Here is a 23,589-nt window from a genome sequence, read left to right on the forward strand (position 1 = left end):
AGTGAGTCTGATAAAACAGAGATTTAGTCAATTCATCATTAAATGCTTACTACAAGGCAGTGTTGCTGATGAAATAGTGCAAGAGCACACCCTCGTGGACAAAATGCTTACAGCACCTGGTATTCCCAGGCGGTCTCCCATCCAAGTACTAACCAGGCCCGACCCTGCTTAGCTTCCGAGATCAGACGAGATCGGGCGTACCCAGGCTGATATGGCCGTAAGCGAGAATCAATCTCTTGCTACAACATATATAGTCAAAGTGAGTCTGATAAAACAGACATTTAGTCAATTCATCATTAAACGCTTACTACAAGGCAGTGTTGCTGATGAAATAGTGCAAGAGCACACCCTCGTGGACAAAATGCTTACAGCACCTGGTATTCCCAGGCGGTCTCCCATCCAAGTACTAACCAGGCCCGACCCTGCTTAGCTTCCTAGATCAGACGAGATCGGGCGTACCCAGGCTGATATGGCCGTAAGCGAGAATCAATCTCTTGCTACAACATATATAGTCAAAGTGAGTCTGATAAAACAGACATTTAGTCAATTCATCATTAAACGCTTACTACAAGGCAGTGTTGCTGATGAAATAGTGCAAGAGCACACCCTCGTGGACAAAATGCTTACAGCACCTGGTATTCCCAGGCGGTCTCCCATCCAAGTACTAACCAGGCCCGACCCTGCTTAGCTTCCTAGATCAGACGAGATCGGGCGTACCCAGGCTGGTATGGCCGTAAGCGAGAAACAATCTCTTGCTACAACATATATAGTCAAAGTGAGTGTGATAAACAGACATTGCATTTTCACCAATTAGATAAGCAGCTTGAACTTTGTGTCACTGAAAAAGTAGAAGAAATTACAAACACTGTTCCCATCACTTTTTAGCACAGGTAGTTGGATAAAATACAAACTTTATTTCCTTTCATCATTTGAACAGGGCAAAGGAGCATAAAGCACACACAAGCTGCATTCAGCAACAATATTCTTGTTTGTCTTATAAATACAAGGCAGATGCTAATTGAAAACACAAGGAAATTTGATCCTATTAAAAAGGCAGGAAGCTGCATTTTGTCAATTCATCATTAAATGCTTACTACAAGGCAGTGTTGCTGATGAAATAGTGCAAGAGCACACCCTCGTGGACAAAATGCTTACAGCACCTGGTATTCCCAGGCGGTCTCCCATCCAAGTACTAACCAGGCCCGACCCTGCTTAGCTTCCGAGATCAGACGAGATCGGGCGTACCCAGGCTGATATGGCCGTAAGCGAGAATCAATCTCTTGCTACAACATATATAGTCAAAGTGAGTCTGATAAAACAGACATTTAGTCAATTCATCATTAAATGCTTACTACAAGGCAGTGTTGCTGATGAAATAGTGCAAGAGCACACCCTCGTGGACAAAATGCTTACAGCACCTGGTATTCCCAGGCGGTCTCCCATCCAAGTACTAACCAGGCCCGACCCTAATTAGCTTCCTAGATCAGACGAGATCGGGCGTACCCAGGCTGGTATGGCCGTAAGCGAGAAACAATCTCTTGCTACAACATATATAGTCAAAGTGAGTGTGATAAACAGACATTGCATTTTCACCAATTAGATAAGCAGCTTGAACTTTGTGTCACTGAAAAAGTAGAAGAAATTACAAACACTGTTCCCATCACTTTTTAGCACAGGTAGTTGGATAAAATACAAACTTTATTTCCTTTCATCATTTGAACAGGGCAAAGGAGCATAAAGCACACACAAGCTGCATTCAGCAACAATATTCTTGTTTGTCTTATAAATACAAGGCAGATGCTAATTGAAAACACAAGGAAATTTGATCCTATTAAAAAGGCAGGAAGCTGCATTTTGTCAATTCATCATTAAATGCTTACTACAAGGCAGTGTTGCTGATGAAATAGTGCAAGAGCACACCCTCGTGGACAAAATGCTTACAGCACCTGGTATTCCCAGGCGGTCTCCCATCCAAGTACTAACCAGGCCCGACCCTGCTTAGCTTCCGAGATCAGACGAGATCGGGCGTACCCAGGCTGATATGGCCGTAAGCGAGAATCAATCTCTTGCTACAACATATATAGTCAAAGTGAGTCTGATAAAACAGAGATTTAGTCAATTCATCATTAAATGCTTACTACAAGGCAGTGTTGCTGATGAAATAGTGCAAGAGCACACCCTCGTGGACAAAATGCTTACAGCACCTGGTATTCCCAGGCGGTCTCCCATCCAAGTACTAACCAGGCCCGACCCTGCTTAGCTTCCGAGATCAGACGAGATCGGGCGTACCCAGGCTGATATGGCCGTAAGCGAGAATCAATCTCTTGCTACAACATATATAGTCAAAGTGAGTCTGATAAAACAGACATTTAGTCAATTCATCATTAAACGCTTACTACAAGGCAGTGTTGCTGATGAAATAGTGCAAGAGCACACCCTCGTGGACAAAATGCTTACAGCACCTGGTATTCCCAGGCGGTCTCCCATCCAAGTACTAACCAGGCCCGACCCTGCTTAGCTTCCTAGATCAGACGAGATCGGGCGTACCCAGGCTGATATGGCCGTAAGCGAGAATCAATCTCTTGCTACAACATATATAGTCAAAGTGAGTCTGATAAAACAGACATTTAGTCAATTCATCATTAAACGCTTACTACAAGGCAGTGTTGCTGATGAAATAGTGCAAGAGCACACCCTCGTGGACAAAATGCTTACAGCACCTGGTATTCCCAGGCGGTCTCCCATCCAAGTACTAACCAGGCCCGACCCTGCTTAGCTTCCTAGATCAGACGAGATCGGGCGTACCCAGGCTGGTATGGCCGTAAGCGAGAAACAATCTCTTGCTACAACATATATAGTCAAAGTGAGTGTGATAAACAGACATTGCATTTTCACCAATTAGATAAGCAGCTTGAACTTTGTGTCACTGAAAAAGTAGAAGAAATTACAAACACTGTTCCCATCACTTTTTAGCACAGGTAGTTGGATAAAATACAAACTTTATTTCCTTTCATCATTTGAACAGGGCAAAGGAGCATAAAGCACACACAAGCTGCATTCAGCAACAATATTCTTGTTTGTCTTATAAATACAAGGCAGATGCTAATTGAAAACACAAGGAAATTTGATCCTATTAAAAAGGCAGGAAGCTGCATTTTGTCAATTCATCATTAAATGCTTACTACAAGGCAGTGTTGCTGATGAAATAGTGCAAGAGCACACCCTCGTGGACAAAATGCTTACAGCACCTGGTATTCCCAGGCGGTCTCCCATCCAAGTACTAACCAGGCCCGACCCTGCTTAGCTTCCGAGATCAGACGAGATCGGGCGTACCCAGGCTGATATGGCCGTAAGCGAGAATCAATCTCTTGCTACAACATATATAGTCAAAGTGAGTCTGATAAAACAGACATTTAGTCAATTCATCATTAAATGCTTACTACAAGGCAGTGTTGCTGATGAAATAGTGCAAGAGCACACCCTCGTGGACAAAATGCTTACAGCACCTGGTATTCCCAGGCGGTCTCCCATCCAAGTACTAACCAGGCCCGACCCTAATTAGCTTCCTAGATCAGACGAGATCGGGCGTACCCAGGCTGGTATGGCCGTAAGCGAGAAACAATCTCTTGCTACAACATATATAGTCAAAGTGAGTGTGATAAACAGACATTGCATTTTCACCAATTAGATAAGCAGCTTGAACTTTGTGTCACTGAAAAAGTAGAAGAAATTACAAACACTGTTCCCATCACTTTTTAGCACAGGTAGTTGGATAAAATACAAACTTTATTTCCTTTCATCATTTGAACAGGGCAAAGGAGCATAAAGCACACACAAGCTGCATTCAGCAACAATATTCTTGTTTGTCTTATAAATACAAGGCAGATGCTAATTGAAAACACAAGGAAATTTGATCCTATTAAAAAGGCAGGAAGCTGCATTTTGTCAATTCATCATTAAATGCTTACTACAAGGCAGTGTTGCTGATGAAATAGTGCAAGAGCACACCCTCGTGGACAAAATGCTTACAGCACCTGGTATTCCCAGGCGGTCTCCCATCCAAGTACTAACCAGGCCCGACCCTGCTTAGCTTCCTAGATCAGACGAGATCGGGCGTACCCAGGCTGGTATGGCCGTAAGCGAGAAACAATCTCTTGCTACAACATATATAGTCAAAGTGAGTGTGATAAACAGACATTGCATTTTCACCAATTAGATAAGCAGCTTGAACTTTGTGTCACTGAAAAAGTAGAAGAAATTACAAACACTGTTCCCATCACTTTTTAGCACAGGTAGTTGGATAAAATACAAACTTTATTTCCTTTCATCATTTGAACAGGGCAAAGGAGCATAAAGCACACACAAGCTGCATTCAGCAACAATATTCTTGTTTGTCTTATAAATACAAGGCAGATGCTAATTGAAAACACAAGGAAATTTGATCCTATTAAAAAGGCAGGAAGCTGCATTTTGTCAATTCATCATTAAATGCTTACTACAAGGCAGTGTTGCTGATGAAATAGTGCAAGAGCACACCCTCGTGGACAAAATGCTTACAGCACCTGGTATTCCCAGGCGGTCTCCCATCCAAGTACTAACCAGGCCCGACCCTGCTTAGCTTCCAAGATCAGACGAGATCAGGCGTACCCAGGCTGATATGGCCGTAAGCGAGAATCAATCTCTTGCTACAACATATATAGTCAAAGTGAGTCTGATAAAACAGAGATTTAGTCAATTCATCATTAAATGCTTACTACAAGGCAGTGTTGCTGATGAAATAGTGCAAGAGCACACCCTCGTGGACAAAATGCTTACAGCACCTGGTATTCCCAGGCGGTCTCCCATCCAAGTACTAACCAGGCCCGACCCTGCTTAGCTTCCGAGATCAGACGAGATCGGGCGTACCCAGGCTGATATGGCCGTAAGCAAGAATCAATCTCTTGCTACAACATATATAGTCAAAGTGAGTCTGATAAAACAGACATTTAGTCAATTCATCATTAAACGCTTACTACAAGGCAGTGTTGCTGATGAAATAGTGCAAGAGCACACCCTCGTGGACAAAATGCTTACAGCACCTGGTATTCCCAGGCGGTCTCCCATCCAAGTACTAACCAGGCCCGACCCTGCTTAGCTTCCTAGATCAGACGAGATCGGGCGTACCCAGGCTGATATGGCCGTAAGCGAGAATCAATCTCTTGCTACAACATATATAGTCAAAGTGAGTCTGATAAAACAGACATTTAGTCAATTCATCATTAAACGCTTACTACAAGGCAGTGTTGCTGATGAAATAGTGCAAGAGCACACCCTCGTGGACAAAATGCTTACAGCACCTGGTATTCCCAGGCGGTCTCCCATCCAAGTACTAACCAGGCCCGACCCTGCTTAGCTTCCTAGATCAGACGAGATCGGGCGTACCCAGGCTGGTATGGCCGTAAGCGAGAAACAATCTCTTGCTACAACATATATAGTCAAAGTGAGTGTGATAAACAGACATTGCATTTTCACCAATTAGATAAGCAGCTTGAACTTTGTGTCACTGAAAAAGTAGAAGAAATTACAAACACTGTTCCCATCACTTTTTAGCACAGGTAGTTGGATAAAATACAAACTTTATTTCCTTTCATCATTTGAACAGGGCAAAGGAGCATAAAGCACACACAAGCTGCATTCAGCAACAATATTCTTGTTTGTCTTATAAATACAAGGCAGATGCTAATTGAAAACACAAGGAAATTTGATCCTATTAAAAAGGCAGGAAGCTGCATTTTGTCAATTCATCATTAAATGCTTACTACAAGGCAGTGTTGCTGATGAAATAGTGCAAGAGCACACCCTCGTGGACAAAATGCTTACAGCACCTGGTATTCCCAGGCGGTCTCCCATCCAAGTACTAACCAGGCCCGACCCTGCTTAGCTTCCGAGATCAGACGAGATCGGGCGTACCCAGGCTGATATGGCCGTAAGCGAGAATCAATCTCTTGCTACAACATATATAGTCAAAGTGAGTCTGATAAAACAGACATTTAGTCAATTCATCATTAAATGCTTACTACAAGGCAGTGTTGCTGATGAAATAGTGCAAGAGCACACCCTCGTGGACAAAATGCTTACAGCACCTGGTATTCCCAGGCGGTCTCCCATCCAAGTACTAACCAGGCCCGACCCTAATTAGCTTCCTAGATCAGACTAGATCGGGCGTACCCAGGCTGGTATGGCCGTAAGCGAGAAACAATCTCTTGCTACAACATATATAGTCAAAGTGAGTGTGATAAACAGACATTGCATTTTCACCAATTAGATAAGCAGCTTGAACTTTGTGTCACTGAAAAAGTAGAAGAAATTACAAACACTGTTCCCATCACTTTTTAGCACAGGTAGTTGGATAAAATACAAACTTTATTTCCTTTCATCATTTGAACAGGGCAAAGGAGCATAAAGCACACACAAGCTGCATTCAGCAACAATATTCTTGTTTGTCTTATAAATACAAGGCAGATGCTAATTGAAAACACAAGGAAATTTGATCCTATTAAAAAGGCAGGAAGCTGCATTTTGTCAATTCATCATTAAATGCTTACTACAAGGCAGTGTTGCTGATGAAATAGTGCAAGAGCACACCCTCGTGGACAAAATGCTTACAGCACCTGGTATTCCCAGGCGGTCTCCCATCCAAGTACTAACCAGGCCCGACCCTGCTTAGCTTCCTAGATCAGACGAGATCGGGCGTACCCAGGCTGGTATGGCCGTAAGCGAGAAACAATCTCTTGCTACAACATATATAGTCAAAGTGAGTGTGATAAACAGACATTGCATTTTCACCAATTAGATAAGCAGCTTGAACTTTGTGTCACTGAAAAAGTAGAAGAAATTACAAACACTGTTCCCATCACTTTTTAGCACAGGTAGTTGGATAAAATACAAACTTTATTTCCTTTCATCATTTGAACAGGGCAAAGGAGCATAAAGCACACACAAGCTGCATTCAGCAACAATATTCTTGTTTGTCTTATAAATACAAGGCAGATGCTAATTGAAAACACAAGGAAATTTGATCCTATTAAAAAGGCAGGAAGCTGCATTTTGTCAATTCATCATTAAATGCTTACTACAAGGCAGTGTTGCTGATGAAATAGTGCAAGAGCACACCCTCGTGGACAAAATGCTTACAGCACCTGGTATTCCCAGGCGGTCTCCCATCCAAGTACTAACCAGGCCCGACCCTGCTTAGCTTCCGAGATCAGACGAGATCGGGCGTACCCAGGCTGATATGGCCGTAAGCGAGAATCAATCTCTTGCTACAACATATATAGTCAAAGTGAGTCTGATAAAACAGAGATTTAGTCAATTCATCATTAAATGCTTACTACAAGGCAGTGTTGCTGATGAAATAGTGCAAGAGCACACCCTCGTGGACAAAATGCTTACAGCACCTGGTATTCCCAGGCGGTCTCCCATCCAAGTACTAACCAGGCCCGACCCTGCTTAGCTTCCGAGATCAGACGAGATCGGGCGTACCCAGGCTGATATGGCCGTAAGCGAGAATCAATCTCTTGCTACAACATATATAGTCAAAGTGAGTCTGATAAAACAGACATTTAGTCAATTCATCATTAAACGCTTACTACAAGGCAGTGTTGCTGATGAAATAGTGCAAGAGCACACCCTCGTGGACAAAATGCTTACAGCACCTGGTATTCCCAGGCGGTCTCCCATCCAAGTACTAACCAGGCCCGACCCTGCTTAGCTTCCTAGATCAGACGAGATCGGGCGTACCCAGGCTGATATGGCCGTAAGCGAGAATCAATCTCTTGCTACAACATATATAGTCAAAGTGAGTCTGATAAAACAGACATTTAGTCAATTCATCATTAAACGCTTACTACAAGGCAGTGTTGCTGATGAAATAGTGCAAGAGCACACCCTCGTGGACAAAATGCTTACAGCACCTGGTATTCCCAGGCGGTCTCCCATCCAAGTACTAACCAGGCCCGACCCTGCTTAGCTTCCTAGATCAGACGAGATCGGGCGTACCCAGGCTGGTATGGCCGTAAGCGAGAAACAATCTCTTGCTACAACATATATAGTCAAAGTGAGTGTGATAAACAGACATTGCATTTTCACCAATTAGATAAGCAGCTTGAACTTTGTGTCACTGAAAAAGTAGAAGAAATTACAAACACTGTTCCCATCACTTTTTAGCACAGGTAGTTGGATAAAATACAAACTTTATTTCCTTTCATCATTTGAACAGGGCAAAGGAGCATAAAGCACACACAAGCTGCATTCAGCAACAATATTCTTGTTTGTCTTATAAATACAAGGCAGATGCTAATTGAAAACACAAGGAAATTTGATCCTATTAAAAAGGCAGGAAGCTGCATTTTGTCAATTCATCATTAAATGCTTACTACAAGGCAGTGTTGCTGATGAAATAGTGCAAGAGCACACCCTCGTGGACAAAATGCTTACAGCACCTGGTATTCCCAGGCGGTCTCCCATCCAAGTACTAACCAGGCCCGACCCTGCTTAGCTTCCGAGATCAGACGAGATCGGGCGTACCCAGGCTGATATGGCCGTAAGCGAGAATCAATCTCTTGCTACAACATATATAGTCAAAGTGAGTCTGATAAAACAGACATTTAGTCAATTCATCATTAAATGCTTACTACAAGGCAGTGTTGCTGATGAAATAGTGCAAGAGCACACCCTCGTGGACAAAATGCTTACAGCACCTGGTATTCCCAGGCGGTCTCCCATCCAAGTACTAACCAGGCCCGACCCTAATTAGCTTCCTAGATCAGACGAGATCGGGCGTACCCAGGCTGGTATGGCCGTAAGCGAGAAACAATCTCTTGCTACAACATATATAGTCAAAGTGAGTGTGATAAACAGACATTGCATTTTCACCAATTAGATAAGCAGCTTGAACTTTGTGTCACTGAAAAAGTAGAAGAAATTACAAACACTGTTCCCATCACTTTTTAGCACAGGTAGTTGGATAAAATACAAACTTTATTTCCTTTCATCATTTGAACAGGGCAAAGGAGCATAAAGCACACACAAGCTGCATTCAGCAACAATATTCTTGTTTGTCTTATAAATACAAGGCAGATGCTAATTGAAAACACAAGGAAATTTGATCCTATTAAAAAGGCAGGAAGCTGCATTTTGTCAATTCATCATTAAATGCTTACTACAAGGCAGTGTTGCTGATGAAATAGTGCAAGAGCACACCCTCGTGGACAAAATGCTTACAGCACCTGGTATTCCCAGGCGGTCTCCCATCCAAGTACTAACCAGGCCCGACCCTGCTTAGCTTCCGAGATCAGACGAGATCGGGCGTACCCAGGCTGATATGGCCGTAAGCGAGAATCAATCTCTTGCTACAACATATATAGTCAAAGTGAGTCTGATAAAACAGAGATTTAGTCAATTCATCATTAAATGCTTACTACAAGGCAGTGTTGCTGATGAAATAGTGCAAGAGCACACCCTCGTGGACAAAATGCTTACAGCACCTGGTATTCCCAGGCGGTCTCCCATCCAAGTACTAACCAGGCCCGACCCTGCTTAGCTTCCGAGATCAGACGAGATCGGGCGTACCCAGGCTGATATGGCCGTAAGCGAGAATCAATCTCTTGCTACAACATATATAGTCAAAGTGAGTCTGATAAAACAGACATTTAGTCAATTCATCATTAAACGCTTACTACAAGGCAGTGTTGCTGATGAAATAGTGCAAGAGCACACCCTCGTGGACAAAATGCTTACAGCACCTGGTATTCCCAGGCGGTCTCCCATCCAAGTACTAACCAGGCCCGACCCTGCTTAGCTTCCTAGATCAGACGAGATCGGGCGTACCCAGGCTGATATGGCCGTAAGCGAGAATCAATCTCTTGCTACAACATATATAGTCAAAGTGAGTCTGATAAAACAGACATTTAGTCAATTCATCATTAAACGCTTACTACAAGGCAGTGTTGCTGATGAAATAGTGCAAGAGCACACCCTCGTGGACAAAATGCTTACAGCACCTGGTATTCCCAGGCGGTCTCCCATCCAAGTACTAACCAGGCCCGACCCTGCTTAGCTTCCTAGATCAGACGAGATCGGGCGTACCCAGGCTGGTATGGCCGTAAGCGAGAAACAATCTCTTGCTACAACATATATAGTCAAAGTGAGTGTGATAAACAGACATTGCATTTTCACCAATTAGATAAGCAGCTTGAACTTTGTGTCACTGAAAAAGTAGAAGAAATTACAAACACTGTTCCCATCACTTTTTAGCACAGGTAGTTGGATAAAATACAAACTTTATTTCCTTTCATCATTTGAACAGGGCAAAGGAGCATAAAGCACACACAAGCTGCATTCAGCAACAATATTCTTGTTTGTCTTATAAATACAAGGCAGATGCTAATTGAAAACACAAGGAAATTTGATCCTATTAAAAAGGCAGGAAGCTGCATTTTGTCAATTCATCATTAAATGCTTACTACAAGGCAGTGTTGCTGATGAAATAGTGCAAGAGCACACCCTCGTGGACAAAATGCTTACAGCACCTGGTATTCCCAGGCGGTCTCCCATCCAAGTACTAACCAGGCCCGACCCTGCTTAGCTTCCGAGATCAGACGAGATCGGGCGTACCCAGGCTGATATGGCCGTAAGCGAGAATCAATCTCTTGCTACAACATATATAGTCAAAGTGAGTCTGATAAAACAGACATTTAGTCAATTCATCATTAAATGCTTACTACAAGGCAGTGTTGCTGATGAAATAGTGCAAGAGCACACCCTCGTGGACAAAATGCTTACAGCACCTGGTATTCCCAGGCGGTCTCCCATCCAAGTACTAACCAGGCCCGACCCTAATTAGCTTCCTAGATCAGACGAGATCGGGCGTACCCAGGCTGGTATGGCCGTAAGCGAGAAACAATCTCTTGCTACAACATATATAGTCAAAGTGAGTGTGATAAACAGACATTGCATTTTCACCAATTAGATAAGCAGCTTGAACTTTGTGTCACTGAAAAAGTAGAAGAAATTACAAACACTGTTCCCATCACTTTTTAGCACAGGTAGTTGGATAAAATACAAACTTTATTTCCTTTCATCATTTGAACAGGGCAAAGGAGCATAAAGCACACACAAGCTGCATTCAGCAACAATATTCTTGTTTGTCTTATAAATACAAGGCAGATGCTAATTGAAAACACAAGGAAATTTGATCCTATTAAAAAGGCAGGAAGCTGCATTTTGTCAATTCATCATTAAATGCTTACTACAAGGCAGTGTTGCTGATGAAATAGTGCAAGAGCACACCCTCGTGGACAAAATGCTTACAGCACCTGGTATTCCCAGGCGGTCTCCCATCCAAGTACTAACCAGGCCCGACCCTGCTTAGCTTCCTAGATCAGACGAGATCGGGCGTACCCAGGCTGGTATGGCCGTAAGCGAGAAACAATCTCTTGCTACAACATATATAGTCAAAGTGAGTGTGATAAACAGACATTGCATTTTCACCAATTAGATAAGCAGCTTGAACTTTGTGTCACTGAAAAAGTAGAAGAAATTACAAACACTGTTCCCATCACTTTTTAGCACAGGTAGTTGGATAAAATACAAACTTTATTTCCTTTCATCATTTGAACAGGGCAAAGGAGCATAAAGCACACACAAGCTGCATTCAGCAACAATATTCTTGTTTGTCTTATAAATACAAGGCAGATGCTAATTGAAAACACAAGGAAATTTGATCCTATTAAAAAGGCAGGAAGCTGCATTTTGTCAATTCATCATTAAATGCTTACTACAAGGCAGTGTTGCTGATGAAATAGTGCAAGAGCACACCCTCGTGGACAAAATGCTTACAGCACCTGGTATTCCCAGGCGGTCTCCCATCCAAGTACTAACCAGGCCCGACCCTGCTTAGCTTCCAAGATCAGACGAGATCAGGCGTACCCAGGCTGATATGGCCGTAAGCGAGAATCAATCTCTTGCTACAACATATATAGTCAAAGTGAGTCTGATAAAACAGAGATTTAGTCAATTCATCATTAAATGCTTACTACAAGGCAGTGTTGCTGATGAAATAGTGCAAGAGCACACCCTCGTGGACAAAATGCTTACAGCACCTGGTATTCCCAGGCGGTCTCCCATCCAAGTACTAACCAGGCCCGACCCTGCTTAGCTTCCGAGATCAGACGAGATCGGGCGTACCCAGGCTGATATGGCCGTAAGCAAGAATCAATCTCTTGCTACAACATATATAGTCAAAGTGAGTCTGATAAAACAGACATTTAGTCAATTCATCATTAAACGCTTACTACAAGGCAGTGTTGCTGATGAAATAGTGCAAGAGCACACCCTCGTGGACAAAATGCTTACAGCACCTGGTATTCCCAGGCGGTCTCCCATCCAAGTACTAACCAGGCCCGACCCTGCTTAGCTTCCTAGATCAGACGAGATCGGGCGTACCCAGGCTGATATGGCCGTAAGCGAGAATCAATCTCTTGCTACAACATATATAGTCAAAGTGAGTCTGATAAAACAGACATTTAGTCAATTCATCATTAAACGCTTACTACAAGGCAGTGTTGCTGATGAAATAGTGCAAGAGCACACCCTCGTGGACAAAATGCTTACAGCACCTGGTATTCCCAGGCGGTCTCCCATCCAAGTACTAACCAGGCCCGACCCTGCTTAGCTTCCTAGATCAGACGAGATCGGGCGTACCCAGGCTGGTATGGCCGTAAGCGAGAAACAATCTCTTGCTACAACATATATAGTCAAAGTGAGTGTGATAAACAGACATTGCATTTTCACCAATTAGATAAGCAGCTTGAACTTTGTGTCACTGAAAAAGTAGAAGAAATTACAAACACTGTTCCCATCACTTTTTAGCACAGGTAGTTGGATAAAATACAAACTTTATTTCCTTTCATCATTTGAACAGGGCAAAGGAGCATAAAGCACACACAAGCTGCATTCAGCAACAATATTCTTGTTTGTCTTATAAATACAAGGCAGATGCTAATTGAAAACACAAGGAAATTTGATCCTATTAAAAAGGCAGGAAGCTGCATTTTGTCAATTCATCATTAAATGCTTACTACAAGGCAGTGTTGCTGATGAAATAGTGCAAGAGCACACCCTCGTGGACAAAATGCTTACAGCACCTGGTATTCCCAGGCGGTCTCCCATCCAAGTACTAACCAGGCCCGACCCTGCTTAGCTTCCGAGATCAGACGAGATCGGGCGTACCCAGGCTGATATGGCCGTAAGCGAGAATCAATCTCTTGCTACAACATATATAGTCAAAGTGAGTCTGATAAAACAGACATTTAGTCAATTCATCATTAAATGCTTACTACAAGGCAGTGTTGCTGATGAAATAGTGCAAGAGCACACCCTCGTGGACAAAATGCTTACAGCACCTGGTATTCCCAGGCGGTCTCCCATCCAAGTACTAACCAGGCCCGACCCTAATTAGCTTCCTAGATCAGACTAGATCGGGCGTACCCAGGCTGGTATGGCCGTAAGCGAGAAACAATCTCTTGCTACAACATATATAGTCAAAGTGAGTGTGATAAACAGACATTGCATTTTCACCAATTAGATAAGCAGCTTGAACTTTGTGTCACTGAAAAAGTAGAAGAAATTACAAACACTGTTCCCATCACTTTTTAGCACAGGTAGTTGGATAAAATACAAACTTTATTTCCTTTCATCATTTGAACAGGGCAAAGGAGCATAAAGCACACACAAGCTGCATTCAGCAACAATATTCTTGTTTGTCTTATAAATACAAGGCAGATGCTAATTGAAAACACAAGGAAATTTGATCCTATTAAAAAGGCAGGAAGCTGCATTTTGTCAATTCATCATTAAATGCTTACTACAAGGCAGTGTTGCTGATGAAATAGTGCAAGAGCACACCCTCGTGGACAAAATGCTTACAGCACCTGGTATTCCCAGGCGGTCTCCCATCCAAGTACTAACCAGGCCCGACCCTGCTTAGCTTCCTAGATCAGACGAGATCGGGCGTACCCAGGCTGGTATGGCCGTAAGCGAGAAACAATCTCTTGCTACAACATATATAGTCAAAGTGAGTGTGATAAACAGACATTGCATTTTCACCAATTAGATAAGCAGCTTGAACTTTGTGTCACTGAAAAAGTAGAAGAAATTACAAACACTGTTCCCATCACTTTTTAGCACAGGTAGTTGGATAAAATACAAACTTTATTTCCTTTCATCATTTGAACAGGGCAAAGGAGCATAAAGCACACACAAGCTGCATTCAGCAACAATATTCTTGTTTGTCTTATAAATACAAGGCAGATGCTAATTGAAAACACAAGGAAATTTGATCCTATTAAAAAGGCAGGAAGCTGCATTTTGTCAATTCATCATTAAATGCTTACTACAAGGCAGTGTTGCTGATGAAATAGTGCAAGAGCACACCCTCGTGGACAAAATGCTTACAGCACCTGGTATTCCCAGGCGGTCTCCCATCCAAGTACTAACCAGGCCCGACCCTGCTTAGCTTCCAAGATCAGACGAGATCGGGCGTACCCAGGCTGATATGGCCGTAAGCGAGAATCAATCTCTTGCTACAACATATATAGTCAAAGTGAGTCTGATAAAACAGAGATTTAGTCAATTCATCATTAAATGCTTACTACAAGGCAGTGTTGCTGATGAAATAGTGCAAGAGCACACCCTCGTGGACAAAATGCTTACAGCACCTGGTATTCCCAGGCGGTCTCCCATCCAAGTACTAACCAGGCCCGACCCTGCTTAGCTTCCGAGATCAGACGAGATCGGGCGTACCCAGGCTGATATGGCCGTAAGCGAGAATCAATCTCTTGCTACAACATATATAGTCAAAGTGAGTCTGATAAAACAGACATTTAGTCAATTCATCATTAAACGCTTACTACAAGGCAGTGTTGCTGATGAAATAGTGCAAGAGCACACCCTCGTGGACAAAATGCTTACAGCACCTGGTATTCCCAGGCGGTCTCCCATCCAAGTACTAACCAGGCCCGACCCTGCTTAGCTTCCTAGATCAGACGAGATCGGGCGTACCCAGGCTGATATGGCCGTAAGCGAGAATCAATCTCTTGCTACAACATATATAGTCAAAGTGAGTCTGATAAAACAGACATTTAGTCAATTCATCATTAAACGCTTACTACAAGGCAGTGTTGCTGATGAAATAGTGCAAGAGCACACCCTCGTGGACAAAATGCTTACAGCACCTGGTATTCCCAGGCGGTCTCCCATCCAAGTACTAACCAGGCCCGACCCTGCTTAGCTTCCTAGATCAGACGAGATCGGGCGTACCCAGGCTGGTATGGCCGTAAGCGAGAAACAATCTCTTGCTACAACATATATAGTCAAAGTGAGTGTGATAAACAGACATTGCATTTTCACCAATTAGATAAGCAGCTTGAACTTTGTGTCACTGAAAAAGTAGAAGAAATTACAAACACTGTTCCCATCACTTTTTAGCACAGGTAGTTGGATAAAATACAAACTTTATTTCCTTTCATCATTTGAACAGGCCAAAGGAGCATAAAGCACACACAAGCTGCATTCAGCAACAATATTCTTGTTTGTCTTATAAATACAAGGCAGATGCTAATTGAAAACACAAGGAAATTTGATCCTATTAAAAAGGCAGGAAGCTGCATTTTGTCAATTCATCATTAAATGCTTACTACAAGGCAGTGTTGCTGATGAAATAGTGCAAGAGCACACCCTCGTGGACAAAATGCTTACAGCACCTGGTATTCCCAGGCGGTCTCCCATCCAAGTACTAACCAGGCCCGACCCTGCTTAGCTTCCGAGATCAGACGAGATCGGGCGTACCCAGGCTGATATGGCCGTAAGCGAGAATCAATCTCTTGCTACAACATATATAGTCAAAGTGAGTCTGATAAAACAGACATTTAGTCAATTCATCATTAAATGCTTACTTCAAGGCAGTGTTGCTGATGAAATAGTGCAAGAGCACACCCTCGTGGACAAAATGCTTACAGCACCTGGTATTCCCAGGCGGTCTCCCATCCAAGTACTAACCAGGCCCGACCCTAATTAGCTTCCTAGATCAGACGAGATCGGGCGTACCCAGGCTGGTATGGCCGTAAGCGAGAAACAATCTCTTGCTACAACATATATAGTCAAAGTGAGTGTGATAAACAGACATTGCATTTTCACCAATTAGATAAGCAGCTTGAACTTTGTGTCACTGAAAAAGTAGAAGAAATTACAAACACTGTTCCCATCACTTTTTAGCACAGGTAGTTGGATAAAATACAAACTTTATTTCCTTTCATCATTTGAACAGGGCAAAGGAGCATAAAGCACACACAAGCTGCATTCAGCAACAATATTCTTGTTTGTCTTATAAATACAAGGCAGATGCTAATTGAAAACACAAGGAAATTTGATCCTATTAAAAAGGCAGGAAGCTGCATTTTGTCAATTCATCATTAAATGCTTACTACAAGGCAGTGTTGCTGATGAAATAGTGCAAGAGCACACCCTCGTGGACAAAATGCTTACAGCACCTGGTATTCCCAGGCGGTCTCCCATCCAAGTACTAACCAGGCCCGACCCTGCTTAGCTTCCTAGATCAGACGAGATCGGGCGTACCCAGGCTGGTATGGCCGTAAGCGAGAAACAATCTCTTGCTACAACATATATAGTCAAAGTGAGTGTGATAAACAGACATTGCATTTTCACCAATTAGATAAGCAGCTTGAACTTTGTGTCACTGAAAAAGTAGAAGAAATTACAAACACTGTTCCCATCACTTTTTAGCACAGGTAGTTGGATAAAATACAAACTTTATTTCCTTTCATCATTTGAACAGGGCAAAGGAGCATAAAGCACACACAAGCTGCATTCAGCAACAATATTCTTGTTTGTCTTATAAATACAAGGCAGATGCTAATTGAAAACACAAGGAAATTTGATCCTATTAAAAAGGCAGGAAGCTGCATTTTGTCAATTCATCATTAAATGCTTACTACAAGGCAGTGTTGCTGATGAAATAGTGCAAGAGCACACCCTCGTGGACAAAATGCTTACAGCACCTGGTATTCCCAGGCGGTCTCCCATCCAAGTACTAACCAGGCCCGACCCTGCTTAGCTTCCTAGATCAGACGAGATCGGGCGTACCCAGGCTGGTATGGCCGTAAGCGAGAAACAATCTCTTGCTACAACATATATAGTCAAAGTGAGTGTGATAAACAGACATTGCATTTTCACCAATTAGATAAGCAGCTTGAACTTTGTGTCACTGAAAAAGTAGAAGAAATTACAAACACTGTTCCCATCACTTTTTAGCACAGGTAGTTGGATAAAATACAAACTTTATTTCCTTTCATCATTTGAACAGGGCAAAGGAGCATAAAGCACACACAAGCTGCATTCAGCAACAATATTCTTGTTTGTCTTATAAATACAAGGCAGATGCTAATTGAAAACACAAGGAAATTTGATCCTATTAAAAAGGCAGGAAGCTGCATTTTGTCAATTCATCATTAAATGCTTACTACAAGGCAGTGTTGCTGATGAAATAGTGCAAGAGCACACCCTCGTGGACAAAATGCTTACAGCACCTGGTATTCCCAGGCGGTCTCCCATCCAAGTACTAACCAGGCCCGACCCTGCTTAGCTTCCTAGATCAGACGAGATCGGGCGTACCCAGGCTGATATGGCCGTAAGCGAGAATCAATCTCTTGCTACAACATATATAGTCAAAGTGAGTCTGATAAAACAGACATTTAGTCAATTCATCATTAAACGCTTACTACAAGGCAGTGTTGCTGATGAAATAGTGCAAGAGCACACCCTCGTGGACAAAATGCTTACAGCACCTGGTATTCCCAGGCGGTCTCCCATCCAAGTACTAACCAGGCCCGACCCTGCTTAGCTTCCTAGATCAGACGAGATCGGGCGTACCCAGGCTGGTATGGCCGTAAGCGAGAAACAATCTCTTGCTACAACATATATAGTCAAAGTGAGTGTGATAAACAGACATTGCATTTTCACCAATTAGATAAGCAGCTTGAACTTTGTGTCACTGAAAAAGTAGAAGAAATTACAAACACTGTTCCCATCACTTTTTAGCACAGGTAGTTGGATAAAATACAAACTTTATTTCCTTTCATCATTTGAACAGGGCAAAGGAGCATAAAGCACACACAAGCTGCATTCAGCAACAATATTCTTGTTTGTCTTATAAATACAAGGCAGATGCTAATTGAAAACACAAGGAAATTTGATCCTATTAAAAAGGCAGGAAGCTGCATTTTGTCAATTCATCATTAAATGCTTACTACAAGGCAGTGTTGCTGATGAAATAGTGCAAGAGCACACCCTCGTGGACAAAATGCTTACAGCACCTGGTATTCCCAGGCGGTCTCCCATCCAAGTACTAACCAGGCCCGACCCTGCTTAGCTTCCGAGATCAGACGAGATCGGGCGTACCCAGGCTGATATGGCCGTAAGCGAGAATCAATCTCTTGCTACAACATATATAGTCAAAGTGAGTCTGATAAAACAGACATTTAGTCAATTCATCATTAAATGCTTACTACAAGGCAGTGTTGCTGATGAAATAGTGCAAGAGCACACCCTCGTGGACAAAATGCTTACAGCACCTGGTATTCCCAGGCGGTCTCCCATCCAAGTACTAACCAGGCCCGACCCTAATTAGCTTCCTAGATCAGACGAGATCGGGCGTACCCAGGCTGGTATGGCCGTAAGCGAGAAACAATCTCTTGCTACAACATATATAGTCAAAGTGAGTGTGATAAACAGACATTGCAATTTCACCAATTAGATAAGCAGCTTGAACTTTGTGTCACTGAAAAAGTAGAAGAAATTACAAACACTGTTCCCATCACTTTTTAGCACAGGTAGTTGGATAAAATACAAACTTTATTTCCTTTCATCATTTGAACAGGGCAAAGGAGCATAAAGCACACACAAGCTGCATTCAGCAACAATATTCTTGTTTGTCTTATAAATACAAGGCAGATGCTAATTGAAAACACAAGGAAATTTGATCCTATTAAAAAGGCAGGAAGCTGCATTTTGTCAATTCATCATTAAATGCTTACTACAAGGCAGTGTTGCTGATGAAATAGTGCAAGAGCACACCCTCGTGGACAAAATGCTTACAGCACCTGGTATTCCCAGGCGGTCTCCCATCCAAGTACTAACCAGGCCCGACCCTGCTTAGCTTCCTAGATCAGACGAGATCGGGCGTACCCAGGCTGGTATGGCCGTAAGCGAGAAACAATCTCTTGCTACAACATATATAGTCAAAGTGAGTGTGATAAACAGACATTGCATTTTCACCAATTAGATAAGCAGCTTGAACTTTGTGTCACTGAAAAAGTAGAAGAAATTACAAACACTGTTCCCATCACTTTTTAGCACAGGTAGTTGGATAAAATACAAACTTTATTTCCTTTCATCATTTGAACAGGGCAAAGGAGCATAAAGCACACACAAGCTGCATTTAGCAACAATATTCTTGTTTGTCTTATAAATACAAGGCAGATGCTAATTGAAAACACAAGGAAATTTGATCCTATTAAAAAGGCAGGAAGCTGCATTTTGTCAATTCATCATTATGCTTACTACAAGGCAGTGTTGCTGATGAATAAGTGCAAGAGCACACCCTCGTGGACAAAATGCTTACAGCACCTGGTATTCCCAGGCGGTCTCCCATCCAAGTACTAACCAGGCCCGACCCTGCTTAGCTTCCAAGATCAGACGAGATCGGGCGTACCCAGGCTGATATGGCCGTAAGCGAGAATCAATCTCTTGCTACAACATATATAGTCAAAGTGAGTCTGATAAAACAGACATTTAGTCAATTCATCATTAAATGCTTACTACAAGGCAGTGTTGCTGATGAAATAGTGCAAGAGCACACCCTCGTGGACAAAATGCTTACAGCACCTGGTATTCCCAGGCGGTCTCCCATCCAAGTACTAACCAGGCCCGACCCTGCTTAGCTTCCGAGATCAGACGAGATCGGGCGTACCCAGGCTGATATGGCCGTAAGCGAGAATCAATCTCTTGCTACAACATATATAGTCAAAGTGAGTCTGATAAAACAGACATTTAGTCAATTCATCATTAAATGCTTACTACAAGGCAGTGTTGCTGATGAAATAGTGCAAGAGCACACCCTCGTGGACAAAATGCTTACAGCACCTGGTATTCCCAGGCGGTCTCCCATCCAAGTACTAACCAGGCCCGACCCTAATTAGCTTCCTAGATCAGACGAGATCGGGCGTACCCAGGCTGGTATGGCCGTAAGCGAGAAACAATCTCTTGCTACAACATATATAGTCAAAGTGAGTGTGATAAACAGACATTGCATTTTCACCAATTAGATAAGCAGCTTGAACTTTGTGTCACTGAAAAAGTAGAAGAAATTACAAACACTGTTCCCATCACTTTTTAGCACAGGTAGTTGGATAAAATACAAACTTTATTTCCTTTCATCATTTGAACAGGGCAAAGGAGCATAAAGCACACACAAGCTGCATTCAGCAACAATATTCTTGTTTGTCTTATAAATACAAGGCAGATGCTAATTGAAAACACAAGGAAATTTGATCCTATTAAAAAGGCAGGAAGCTGCATTTTGTCAATTCATCATTAAATGCTTACTACAAGGCAGTGTTGCTGATGAAATAGTGCAAGAGCACACCCTCGTGGACAAAATGCTTACAGCACCTGGTATTCCCAGGCGGTCTCCCATCCAAGTACTAACCAGGCCCGACCCTGCTTAGCTTCCTAGATCAGACGAGATCGGGCGTACCCAGGCTGGTATGGCCGTAAGCGAGAAACAATCTCTTGCTACAACATATATAGTCAAAGTGAGTGTGATAAACAGACATTGCATTTTCACCAATTAGATAAGCAGCTTGAACTTTGTGTCACTGAAAAAGTAGAAGAAATTACAAACACTGTTCCCATCACTTTTTAGCACAGGTAGTTGGATAAAATACAAACTTTATTTCCTTTCATCATTTGAACAGGGCAAAGGAGCATAAAGCACACACAAGCTGCATTCAGCAACAATATTCTTGTTTGTCTTATAAATACAAGGCAGATGCTAATTGAAAACACAAGGAAATTTGATCCTATTAAAAAGGCAGGAAGCTGCATTTTGTCAATTCATCATTAAATGCTTACTACAAGGCAGTGTTGCTGATGAAATAGTGCAAGAGCACACCCTCGTGGACAAAATGCTTACAGCACCTGGTATTCCCAGGCGGTCTCCCATCCAAGTACTAACCAGGCCCGACCCTGCTTAGCTTCCTAGATCAGACGAGATCGGGCGTACCCAGGATGGTATGGCCGTAAGCGAGAAACAATCTCTTGCTACAACATATATAGTCAAAGTGAGTGTGATAAACAGACATTGCATTTTCACCAATTAGATAAGCAGCTTGAACTTTGTGTCACTGAAAAAGTAGAAGAAATTACAAACACTGTTCCCATCACTTTTTAGCACAGGTAGTTGGATAAAATACAAACTTTATTTCCTTTCATCATTTGAACAGGGCAAAGGAGCATAAAGCACACACAAGCTGCATTTAGCAACAATATTCTTGTTTGTCTTATAAATACAAGGCAGATGCTAATTGAAAACACAAGGAAATTTGATCCTATTAAAAAGGCAGGAAGCTGCATTTTGTCAATTCATCATTATGCTTACTACAAGGCAGTGTTGCTGATGAATAAGTGCAAGAGCACACCCTCGTGGACAAAATGCTTACAGCACCTGGTATTCCCAGGCGGTCTCCCATCCAAGTACTAACCAGGCCCGACCCTGCTTAGCTTCCAAGATCAGACGAGATCGGGCGTACCCAGGCTGATATGGCCGTAAGCGAGAATCAATCTCTTGCTACAACATATATAGTCAAAGTGAGTCTGATAAAACAGACATTTAGTCAATTCATCATTAAATGCTTACTACAAGGCAGTGTTGCTGATGAAATAGTGCAAGAGCACACCCTCGTGGACAAAATGCTTACAGCACCTGGTATTCCCAGGCGGTCTCCCATCCAAGTACTAACCAGGCCCGACCCGGCTTAGCTTCCGAGATCAGACGAGATCGGGCGTACCCAGGCTGATATGGCCGTAAGCGAGAATCAATCTCTTGCTACAACATATATAGTCAAAGTGAGTCTGATAAAACAGACATTTAGTCAATTCATCATTAAACGCTTACTACAAGGCAGTGTTGCTGATGAAATAGTGCAAGAGCACACCCTCGTGGACAAAATGCTTACAGCACCTGGTATTCCCAGGCGGTCTCCCATCCAAGTACTAACCAGGCCCGACCCTGCTTAGCTTCCTAGATCAGACGAGATCGGGCGTACCCAGGCTGATATGGCCGTAAGCGAGAATCAATCTCTTGCTACAACATATATAGTCAAAGTGAGTCTGATAAAACAGACATTTAGTCAATTCATCATTAAACGCTTACTACAAGGCAGTGTTGCTGATGAAATAGTGCAAGAGCACACCCTCGTGGACAAAATGCTTACAGCACCTGGTATTCCCAGGCGGTCTCCCATCCAAGTACTAACCAGGCCCGACCCTGCTTAGCTTCCTAGATCAGACGAGATCGGGCGTACCCAGGCTGGTATGGCCGTAAGCGAGAAACAATCTCTTGCTACAACATATATAGTCAAAGTGAGTGTGATAAACAGACATTGCATTTTCACCAATTAGATAAGCAGCTTGAACTTTGTGTCACTGAAAAAGTAGAAGAAATTACAAACACTGTTCCCATCACTTTTTAGCACAGGTAGTTGGATAAAATACAAACTTTATTTCCTTTCATCATTTGAACAGGGCAAAGGAGCATAAAGCACACACAAGCTGCATTCAGCAACAATATTCTTGTTTGTCTTATAAATACAAGGCAGATGCTAATTGAAAACACAAGGAAATTTGATCCTATTAAAAAGGCAGGAAGCTGCATTTTGTCAATTCATCATTAAATGCTTACTACAAGGCAGTGTTGCTGATGAAATAGTGCAAGAGCACACCCTCGTGGACAAAATGCTTACAGCACCTGGTATTCCCAGGCGGTCTCCCATCCAAGTACTAACCAGGCCCGACCCTGCTTAGCTTCCGAGATCAGACGAGATCGGGCGTACCCAGGCTGATATGGCCGTAAGCGAGAATCAATCTCTTGCTACAACATATATAGTCAAAGTGAGTCTGATAAAACAGACATTTAGTCAATTCATCATTAAATGCTTACTACAAGGCAGTGTTGCTGATGAAATAGTGCAAGAGCACACCCTCGTGGACAAAATGCTTACAGCACCTGGTATTCCCAGGCGGTCTCCCATCCAAGTACTAACCAGGCCCGACCCTAATTAGCTTCCTAGATCAGACGAGATCGGGCGTACCCAGGCTGGTATGGCCGTAAGCGAGAAACAATCTCTTGCTACAACATATATAGTCAAAGTGAGTGTGATAAACAGACATTGCATTTTCACCAATTAGATAAGCAGC

At 42.8% G+C, this 23,589-nt stretch overlaps 53 non-coding genes and 10 pseudogenes across 53 annotated transcripts; all 63 read right to left on the bottom strand.

Annotated features, from left to right (window-relative positions):
* Positions 1–104: 104 nt before the first annotated feature.
* Positions 105–223, bottom strand: LOC145883471 (5S ribosomal RNA). The gene has a single exon (XR_014395046.1). It is a non-coding gene; the product is annotated as a 5S ribosomal RNA (ribosomal RNA).
* Positions 224–362: 139 nt separating this feature from the next.
* On the bottom strand, positions 363–481 carry LOC145851482 (5S ribosomal RNA). The gene has a single exon (XR_014373333.1). It is a non-coding gene; the product is annotated as a 5S ribosomal RNA (ribosomal RNA).
* A 139-nt stretch (positions 482–620) lies between these two features.
* LOC145886895 (5S ribosomal RNA) lies at positions 621–739 on the bottom strand. Its single transcript, XR_014398482.1, has one exon. It is a non-coding gene; the product is annotated as a 5S ribosomal RNA (ribosomal RNA).
* Positions 740–1,148: 409 nt separating this feature from the next.
* On the bottom strand, positions 1,149–1,267 carry LOC145883472 (5S ribosomal RNA). The gene has a single exon (XR_014395047.1). It is a non-coding gene; the product is annotated as a 5S ribosomal RNA (ribosomal RNA).
* Positions 1,268–1,406: 139 nt separating this feature from the next.
* Positions 1,407–1,525, bottom strand: LOC145852635 (uncharacterized; annotated as a pseudogene).
* A 409-nt stretch (positions 1,526–1,934) lies between these two features.
* Positions 1,935–2,053, bottom strand: LOC145883473 (5S ribosomal RNA). The gene has a single exon (XR_014395048.1). It is a non-coding gene; the product is annotated as a 5S ribosomal RNA (ribosomal RNA).
* A 139-nt stretch (positions 2,054–2,192) lies between these two features.
* Positions 2,193–2,311, bottom strand: LOC145883474 (5S ribosomal RNA). The gene has a single exon (XR_014395049.1). It is a non-coding gene; the product is annotated as a 5S ribosomal RNA (ribosomal RNA).
* A 139-nt stretch (positions 2,312–2,450) lies between these two features.
* LOC145851483 (5S ribosomal RNA) lies at positions 2,451–2,569 on the bottom strand. The gene has a single exon (XR_014373334.1). It is a non-coding gene; the product is annotated as a 5S ribosomal RNA (ribosomal RNA).
* Positions 2,570–2,708: 139 nt separating this feature from the next.
* LOC145886896 (5S ribosomal RNA) lies at positions 2,709–2,827 on the bottom strand. The gene has a single exon (XR_014398483.1). It is a non-coding gene; the product is annotated as a 5S ribosomal RNA (ribosomal RNA).
* Positions 2,828–3,236: 409 nt separating this feature from the next.
* On the bottom strand, positions 3,237–3,355 carry LOC145883475 (5S ribosomal RNA). Its single transcript, XR_014395050.1, has one exon. It is a non-coding gene; the product is annotated as a 5S ribosomal RNA (ribosomal RNA).
* Positions 3,356–3,494: 139 nt separating this feature from the next.
* Positions 3,495–3,613, bottom strand: LOC145852636 (uncharacterized; annotated as a pseudogene).
* Positions 3,614–4,022: 409 nt separating this feature from the next.
* On the bottom strand, positions 4,023–4,141 carry LOC145886897 (5S ribosomal RNA). The gene has a single exon (XR_014398484.1). It is a non-coding gene; the product is annotated as a 5S ribosomal RNA (ribosomal RNA).
* Positions 4,142–4,550: 409 nt separating this feature from the next.
* LOC145851298 (5S ribosomal RNA) lies at positions 4,551–4,669 on the bottom strand. Its single transcript, XR_014373149.1, has one exon. It is a non-coding gene; the product is annotated as a 5S ribosomal RNA (ribosomal RNA).
* A 139-nt stretch (positions 4,670–4,808) lies between these two features.
* On the bottom strand, positions 4,809–4,927 carry LOC145883477 (5S ribosomal RNA). The gene has a single exon (XR_014395052.1). It is a non-coding gene; the product is annotated as a 5S ribosomal RNA (ribosomal RNA).
* Positions 4,928–5,066: 139 nt separating this feature from the next.
* LOC145851484 (5S ribosomal RNA) lies at positions 5,067–5,185 on the bottom strand. The gene has a single exon (XR_014373335.1). It is a non-coding gene; the product is annotated as a 5S ribosomal RNA (ribosomal RNA).
* A 139-nt stretch (positions 5,186–5,324) lies between these two features.
* LOC145886899 (5S ribosomal RNA) lies at positions 5,325–5,443 on the bottom strand. Its single transcript, XR_014398486.1, has one exon. It is a non-coding gene; the product is annotated as a 5S ribosomal RNA (ribosomal RNA).
* Positions 5,444–5,852: 409 nt separating this feature from the next.
* LOC145883478 (5S ribosomal RNA) lies at positions 5,853–5,971 on the bottom strand. Its single transcript, XR_014395053.1, has one exon. It is a non-coding gene; the product is annotated as a 5S ribosomal RNA (ribosomal RNA).
* A 139-nt stretch (positions 5,972–6,110) lies between these two features.
* LOC145853176 (uncharacterized) lies at positions 6,111–6,229 on the bottom strand (annotated as a pseudogene).
* A 409-nt stretch (positions 6,230–6,638) lies between these two features.
* On the bottom strand, positions 6,639–6,757 carry LOC145886900 (5S ribosomal RNA). Its single transcript, XR_014398487.1, has one exon. It is a non-coding gene; the product is annotated as a 5S ribosomal RNA (ribosomal RNA).
* A 409-nt stretch (positions 6,758–7,166) lies between these two features.
* On the bottom strand, positions 7,167–7,285 carry LOC145883479 (5S ribosomal RNA). Its single transcript, XR_014395054.1, has one exon. It is a non-coding gene; the product is annotated as a 5S ribosomal RNA (ribosomal RNA).
* Positions 7,286–7,424: 139 nt separating this feature from the next.
* Positions 7,425–7,543, bottom strand: LOC145883480 (5S ribosomal RNA). Its single transcript, XR_014395055.1, has one exon. It is a non-coding gene; the product is annotated as a 5S ribosomal RNA (ribosomal RNA).
* Positions 7,544–7,682: 139 nt separating this feature from the next.
* LOC145851485 (5S ribosomal RNA) lies at positions 7,683–7,801 on the bottom strand. The gene has a single exon (XR_014373336.1). It is a non-coding gene; the product is annotated as a 5S ribosomal RNA (ribosomal RNA).
* A 139-nt stretch (positions 7,802–7,940) lies between these two features.
* Positions 7,941–8,059, bottom strand: LOC145886901 (5S ribosomal RNA). The gene has a single exon (XR_014398488.1). It is a non-coding gene; the product is annotated as a 5S ribosomal RNA (ribosomal RNA).
* Positions 8,060–8,468: 409 nt separating this feature from the next.
* LOC145883481 (5S ribosomal RNA) lies at positions 8,469–8,587 on the bottom strand. The gene has a single exon (XR_014395056.1). It is a non-coding gene; the product is annotated as a 5S ribosomal RNA (ribosomal RNA).
* A 139-nt stretch (positions 8,588–8,726) lies between these two features.
* LOC145852637 (uncharacterized) lies at positions 8,727–8,845 on the bottom strand (annotated as a pseudogene).
* A 409-nt stretch (positions 8,846–9,254) lies between these two features.
* LOC145883482 (5S ribosomal RNA) lies at positions 9,255–9,373 on the bottom strand. The gene has a single exon (XR_014395057.1). It is a non-coding gene; the product is annotated as a 5S ribosomal RNA (ribosomal RNA).
* Positions 9,374–9,512: 139 nt separating this feature from the next.
* LOC145883483 (5S ribosomal RNA) lies at positions 9,513–9,631 on the bottom strand. The gene has a single exon (XR_014395058.1). It is a non-coding gene; the product is annotated as a 5S ribosomal RNA (ribosomal RNA).
* A 139-nt stretch (positions 9,632–9,770) lies between these two features.
* On the bottom strand, positions 9,771–9,889 carry LOC145851486 (5S ribosomal RNA). The gene has a single exon (XR_014373337.1). It is a non-coding gene; the product is annotated as a 5S ribosomal RNA (ribosomal RNA).
* A 139-nt stretch (positions 9,890–10,028) lies between these two features.
* LOC145886902 (5S ribosomal RNA) lies at positions 10,029–10,147 on the bottom strand. Its single transcript, XR_014398489.1, has one exon. It is a non-coding gene; the product is annotated as a 5S ribosomal RNA (ribosomal RNA).
* A 409-nt stretch (positions 10,148–10,556) lies between these two features.
* LOC145883484 (5S ribosomal RNA) lies at positions 10,557–10,675 on the bottom strand. Its single transcript, XR_014395059.1, has one exon. It is a non-coding gene; the product is annotated as a 5S ribosomal RNA (ribosomal RNA).
* Positions 10,676–10,814: 139 nt separating this feature from the next.
* On the bottom strand, positions 10,815–10,933 carry LOC145852638 (uncharacterized; annotated as a pseudogene).
* Positions 10,934–11,342: 409 nt separating this feature from the next.
* Positions 11,343–11,461, bottom strand: LOC145886903 (5S ribosomal RNA). Its single transcript, XR_014398490.1, has one exon. It is a non-coding gene; the product is annotated as a 5S ribosomal RNA (ribosomal RNA).
* Positions 11,462–11,870: 409 nt separating this feature from the next.
* LOC145851299 (5S ribosomal RNA) lies at positions 11,871–11,989 on the bottom strand. Its single transcript, XR_014373150.1, has one exon. It is a non-coding gene; the product is annotated as a 5S ribosomal RNA (ribosomal RNA).
* Positions 11,990–12,128: 139 nt separating this feature from the next.
* On the bottom strand, positions 12,129–12,247 carry LOC145883485 (5S ribosomal RNA). The gene has a single exon (XR_014395060.1). It is a non-coding gene; the product is annotated as a 5S ribosomal RNA (ribosomal RNA).
* A 139-nt stretch (positions 12,248–12,386) lies between these two features.
* Positions 12,387–12,505, bottom strand: LOC145851488 (5S ribosomal RNA). The gene has a single exon (XR_014373339.1). It is a non-coding gene; the product is annotated as a 5S ribosomal RNA (ribosomal RNA).
* A 139-nt stretch (positions 12,506–12,644) lies between these two features.
* LOC145886905 (5S ribosomal RNA) lies at positions 12,645–12,763 on the bottom strand. The gene has a single exon (XR_014398492.1). It is a non-coding gene; the product is annotated as a 5S ribosomal RNA (ribosomal RNA).
* A 409-nt stretch (positions 12,764–13,172) lies between these two features.
* On the bottom strand, positions 13,173–13,291 carry LOC145883486 (5S ribosomal RNA). Its single transcript, XR_014395061.1, has one exon. It is a non-coding gene; the product is annotated as a 5S ribosomal RNA (ribosomal RNA).
* A 139-nt stretch (positions 13,292–13,430) lies between these two features.
* LOC145853177 (uncharacterized) lies at positions 13,431–13,549 on the bottom strand (annotated as a pseudogene).
* Positions 13,550–13,958: 409 nt separating this feature from the next.
* LOC145886906 (5S ribosomal RNA) lies at positions 13,959–14,077 on the bottom strand. Its single transcript, XR_014398493.1, has one exon. It is a non-coding gene; the product is annotated as a 5S ribosomal RNA (ribosomal RNA).
* A 409-nt stretch (positions 14,078–14,486) lies between these two features.
* Positions 14,487–14,605, bottom strand: LOC145886794 (5S ribosomal RNA). The gene has a single exon (XR_014398380.1). It is a non-coding gene; the product is annotated as a 5S ribosomal RNA (ribosomal RNA).
* Positions 14,606–14,744: 139 nt separating this feature from the next.
* On the bottom strand, positions 14,745–14,863 carry LOC145883488 (5S ribosomal RNA). Its single transcript, XR_014395063.1, has one exon. It is a non-coding gene; the product is annotated as a 5S ribosomal RNA (ribosomal RNA).
* A 139-nt stretch (positions 14,864–15,002) lies between these two features.
* LOC145851489 (5S ribosomal RNA) lies at positions 15,003–15,121 on the bottom strand. The gene has a single exon (XR_014373340.1). It is a non-coding gene; the product is annotated as a 5S ribosomal RNA (ribosomal RNA).
* Positions 15,122–15,260: 139 nt separating this feature from the next.
* On the bottom strand, positions 15,261–15,379 carry LOC145886907 (5S ribosomal RNA). Its single transcript, XR_014398494.1, has one exon. It is a non-coding gene; the product is annotated as a 5S ribosomal RNA (ribosomal RNA).
* A 409-nt stretch (positions 15,380–15,788) lies between these two features.
* LOC145883489 (5S ribosomal RNA) lies at positions 15,789–15,907 on the bottom strand. The gene has a single exon (XR_014395064.1). It is a non-coding gene; the product is annotated as a 5S ribosomal RNA (ribosomal RNA).
* Positions 15,908–16,046: 139 nt separating this feature from the next.
* Positions 16,047–16,165, bottom strand: LOC145852639 (uncharacterized; annotated as a pseudogene).
* Positions 16,166–16,574: 409 nt separating this feature from the next.
* Positions 16,575–16,693, bottom strand: LOC145886908 (5S ribosomal RNA). Its single transcript, XR_014398495.1, has one exon. It is a non-coding gene; the product is annotated as a 5S ribosomal RNA (ribosomal RNA).
* A 409-nt stretch (positions 16,694–17,102) lies between these two features.
* LOC145886909 (5S ribosomal RNA) lies at positions 17,103–17,221 on the bottom strand. Its single transcript, XR_014398496.1, has one exon. It is a non-coding gene; the product is annotated as a 5S ribosomal RNA (ribosomal RNA).
* Positions 17,222–17,630: 409 nt separating this feature from the next.
* Positions 17,631–17,749, bottom strand: LOC145851490 (5S ribosomal RNA). The gene has a single exon (XR_014373341.1). It is a non-coding gene; the product is annotated as a 5S ribosomal RNA (ribosomal RNA).
* A 139-nt stretch (positions 17,750–17,888) lies between these two features.
* Positions 17,889–18,007, bottom strand: LOC145886910 (5S ribosomal RNA). The gene has a single exon (XR_014398497.1). It is a non-coding gene; the product is annotated as a 5S ribosomal RNA (ribosomal RNA).
* Positions 18,008–18,416: 409 nt separating this feature from the next.
* Positions 18,417–18,535, bottom strand: LOC145883490 (5S ribosomal RNA). The gene has a single exon (XR_014395065.1). It is a non-coding gene; the product is annotated as a 5S ribosomal RNA (ribosomal RNA).
* Positions 18,536–18,674: 139 nt separating this feature from the next.
* Positions 18,675–18,793, bottom strand: LOC145852641 (uncharacterized; annotated as a pseudogene).
* A 409-nt stretch (positions 18,794–19,202) lies between these two features.
* LOC145886911 (5S ribosomal RNA) lies at positions 19,203–19,321 on the bottom strand. Its single transcript, XR_014398498.1, has one exon. It is a non-coding gene; the product is annotated as a 5S ribosomal RNA (ribosomal RNA).
* Positions 19,322–19,728: 407 nt separating this feature from the next.
* On the bottom strand, positions 19,729–19,847 carry LOC145886795 (5S ribosomal RNA). Its single transcript, XR_014398381.1, has one exon. It is a non-coding gene; the product is annotated as a 5S ribosomal RNA (ribosomal RNA).
* A 139-nt stretch (positions 19,848–19,986) lies between these two features.
* LOC145883491 (5S ribosomal RNA) lies at positions 19,987–20,105 on the bottom strand. Its single transcript, XR_014395066.1, has one exon. It is a non-coding gene; the product is annotated as a 5S ribosomal RNA (ribosomal RNA).
* Positions 20,106–20,244: 139 nt separating this feature from the next.
* Positions 20,245–20,363, bottom strand: LOC145852642 (uncharacterized; annotated as a pseudogene).
* Positions 20,364–20,772: 409 nt separating this feature from the next.
* Positions 20,773–20,891, bottom strand: LOC145886912 (5S ribosomal RNA). The gene has a single exon (XR_014398499.1). It is a non-coding gene; the product is annotated as a 5S ribosomal RNA (ribosomal RNA).
* A 409-nt stretch (positions 20,892–21,300) lies between these two features.
* On the bottom strand, positions 21,301–21,419 carry LOC145884649 (5S ribosomal RNA). Its single transcript, XR_014396228.1, has one exon. It is a non-coding gene; the product is annotated as a 5S ribosomal RNA (ribosomal RNA).
* A 407-nt stretch (positions 21,420–21,826) lies between these two features.
* On the bottom strand, positions 21,827–21,945 carry LOC145886796 (5S ribosomal RNA). The gene has a single exon (XR_014398382.1). It is a non-coding gene; the product is annotated as a 5S ribosomal RNA (ribosomal RNA).
* A 139-nt stretch (positions 21,946–22,084) lies between these two features.
* On the bottom strand, positions 22,085–22,203 carry LOC145887296 (5S ribosomal RNA). Its single transcript, XR_014398886.1, has one exon. It is a non-coding gene; the product is annotated as a 5S ribosomal RNA (ribosomal RNA).
* A 139-nt stretch (positions 22,204–22,342) lies between these two features.
* On the bottom strand, positions 22,343–22,461 carry LOC145851491 (5S ribosomal RNA). Its single transcript, XR_014373342.1, has one exon. It is a non-coding gene; the product is annotated as a 5S ribosomal RNA (ribosomal RNA).
* Positions 22,462–22,600: 139 nt separating this feature from the next.
* On the bottom strand, positions 22,601–22,719 carry LOC145886913 (5S ribosomal RNA). Its single transcript, XR_014398500.1, has one exon. It is a non-coding gene; the product is annotated as a 5S ribosomal RNA (ribosomal RNA).
* A 409-nt stretch (positions 22,720–23,128) lies between these two features.
* LOC145883492 (5S ribosomal RNA) lies at positions 23,129–23,247 on the bottom strand. The gene has a single exon (XR_014395067.1). It is a non-coding gene; the product is annotated as a 5S ribosomal RNA (ribosomal RNA).
* Positions 23,248–23,386: 139 nt separating this feature from the next.
* LOC145852643 (uncharacterized) lies at positions 23,387–23,505 on the bottom strand (annotated as a pseudogene).
* Positions 23,506–23,589: the final 84 nt, after the last annotated feature.

The sequence above is a fragment of the Salmo salar genome, chromosome 08 (assembly GCF_965601325.2).
Source record: "Salmo salar chromosome 08, fSalSal1, whole genome shotgun sequence".
NCBI lineage: Eukaryota > Metazoa > Chordata > Actinopteri > Salmoniformes > Salmonidae > Salmo > Salmo salar.